Source organism: Neovison vison, chromosome 3 (genome assembly GCF_020171115.1).
Source record: "Neovison vison isolate M4711 chromosome 3, ASM_NN_V1, whole genome shotgun sequence".
Lineage (NCBI taxonomy): Eukaryota > Metazoa > Chordata > Mammalia > Carnivora > Mustelidae > Neogale > Neogale vison.
The window spans coordinates 76,325,796-76,329,024 of NC_058093.1; positions in this window are offsets into that span (position 1 = coordinate 76,325,796).

Consider the following 3,229-nt stretch of genomic DNA (forward strand, 5'->3'; position numbering starts at 1 on the left):
CATTAAGCTCCAGATATTTAGATTCAACTTCCCTTAAATGTTGACCTAGCTATCTAATTAGCTATCTTAAATTCAGTATGGTAGGGGCACCTACCAGGTGGGTGTCTCAGTCAGTTAAGTGTCCAACTCTTGGTTTCACCTCAGGTCATGATCTGAGGGTCCTGGAATTGAGCCCAGTGTCAGACTCGCATTCAATGGGGAGTCTGATTGGGATTTTCCCTCCCCCCCCCCTCTGTCCTTCCCACTGCTTATGCAAGTACATGCACTCTCTCTCTCTAAAATAAATAAATAAATCTTCAAAAAATTCTCTCATGTCATTAAAGTGCTTTGTGGTTCACAGTTTTAACAGCAACAGAATATTCCATCATAGAGACAAAACATAATTTATATAGCTACTATCCTAGTGTACATTTGATTTTCCTGAAGTCAGAGAATAGGATCTCAGTTTGACTTACTGATAGAACCTTGTGGCACTTGGGACACTTGCAGGAAAATTCATTTTCTAGCAAAGTTAGGAAAGGAAGGTATAGGTTGGAATGGGCCATACCTTGATAATTAGTTCCCAATAGAGGACTCTCTAAATAAGATAAAGTTTGTGGACCACAATAAGTATATGTATAGAGTTAAGTAGTTTTTATGTCATTTAAGGTAACTCTTCAGAAAAAAAGTTTTGGAAGAATTTTAAAAAGAGGTTGGGGTGCCTGGGTGGCTCAGTGGGTTAAGCCTCTGCCTTCGGCTTAGGTCGTGATCTCAGTGTCCTGGGATCGAGTCCCGCATCGGGCTCTCTGCTCAGCAGGGAGTCCGCTTCCTCCTCTCTCTCTGCTTGCCTCCTGCCTGCTTGTGATCTCTCAAAAAAATAAATGTCAAATAAATAAAATTTAAAAAATAAATAAAAAATAAAAAGAGGTAAAGTAATAAGGGGGAGCTGGGTGGATACATTTCTGAGGTGTAACCAGTGTAAGACATAAAGGTTTTTAACCATGATTAGTGTTTTAGACATCAGGGCCTGCCATTATACTCAAATTGAATCATGTCAAAATTGGGGTGGTTTAGAGGAAAAGGATCTATCAAATATCTGTCTTGACCATAGACTTCAAAATAAAGATGTATGGTTCAATAATATTGACAAAGAATAAATTGTTGTGTTAGGATCATATTTATCTAGAATTTACCTGTGATAATTTTAACAACCATGATACTATATTATATCAGGAACAAAGATTAGTGCCTTTTGACAACATGAATTTCTTTCCTGATTTCTGATTTTTTAAAAAAAAAAAATCTGTCCAGGAAATGCATATATGTATAAAAACATAAAATTCTGTGTACCTATTCAGGAGATTCAGGGATGCTTTAAAACAAATTGTTTCCTTTTAGCTCAAAAATCACAATCAAGACAATGAGAATTAATACAAAGTATTCAGAAACATCCTCATAGACAGAACCAAGCAGTATAGCCTATTAGTAAAGGAATAATAAAAAGAGAAGAAAAAAATCCATAAAATAATCACAAGATCTAAAAAGGCATGGGAATTTATCACGGTGGCAAAGGGCCCTGTATATGTCATGTGAGAATTCCATGATGATTTAGTTGGACTTAAACAGTATATTATGATAGATGGTTACAGCACGCTCCCTGAGTTATCAAGAATAGCTAAATCATCTTTGGTGTTTCTATCTAAAAAGGCACTTCAGAAAGGGTTCCAGAAAAAAATGACTTTGTGTTAGAAATTTTAAAAGTTATAAGCTAAACAGTTCCTCTGAAGAGACGCTTTCATTTCCCAATGACGCCAGATAAATAAGTCGCTATTTTGACACTATCAGTCTCCCAGTATGTTAGCTCCTTCCTCACATGTTTAAAGACTTTCCCTACGTTATTATATCCTTTCAGTTAAGAGGCCTTTGGGGGATCACCTTCTTATAGTTAAAACCTTTGCAGTTTTGCCAAGATTGATTTTGGAAATAAGTTAACGTAACTTAGATGAACAAGCGAACTCATCATTTAAAGAAGTCGTGTAGTTGGCAACTTCTTCAAAAAGTTAAACACAGAAATTTCAGTCCCAGGTATGTGTCCAAGAGGATGAAAAACATATAGCCACATAAAAACATGTACATGAATGTTCACAGCAGTCAAAATATGTTCATGATGGCCAAAAAGTAGAAACAACTCAAACAGTAAATGAAACTTGCTATGTCTACACAATGGGGTATTATTCAACCATGAAAAGATTGAGATATTGATTCATGCTTCAACATGGATAAATTAAAAAACATTATAGTAAACAAAAGAAGCCATACACAAAAGGACAAATATTATATGATTCTATTTATATGAAATATCCAGAATAAGCAAATCTACTGAGACAGAAAAAGATGTTAGTTGTTTCCAGAGACTGATAGGAGGAGAGAAAGGGAAGTGACTGCTAATGGGTGTGGAGTTTCTTTCTCGAGTGGTGAAAATGTTCTGAACTTGGAGATAATAGATGTACAACTTTGTGAATAGACTAAAAACCACTGAACCCTACATTTTAAAAGGGTGCATGTTATATGTGTGAATTATATCTCAATGAAAAAGTCATTTTTAATAAATTTAGATATTTCATGCATCAGCTCTTGATGTAAACCACACCCATGATTTACTTTTCCTGGCGTATGACACTTTTATAACTGAATTCAGAGGCTCCGAAATAAAGGGGTAACTCTAATAAGGCAAAGTTATAAAACAAGAAAAGGGACAGTGATTTTAGGGACTAGTCATATCAATAAAATAACAGTAATTAGATAAAATATCTGAGAATAGTAAGGACCCAATTAAATCAGTGCCTCCTGTTCTCTCTTCCTCCTCACTCCCTCTTTACTTCCCCTTTACCTTCTTCCCCTGACCTCCACCTCCAATTACAGACTCCTGAGGCATAGTTCCGAGGCAGAGTAAGCATCTCGGCCAAGAAGTTGCAAGAGGGGAGCAAAGCAGTTTCATTGGTACTCTATTTCTTCCTGATTTATGCAGTTCAAATTAAGTATTTTATCTTTTAGCTACAAAGCAAATGCAACCTGGCCTGGGGATGCGGAAAATTGTTAATTAGGAAAATGGCAGAGAGAAGGAGAAGAAATCTAGCAAATACACTTAAGCTTTATATGCAGAAAAGTAATAAACTTCTACATAAACATCTGTGGTTTATGAGAGCACTATATAGTTTATTATTAAGCAAAAATCATGAGACAGCAGAGA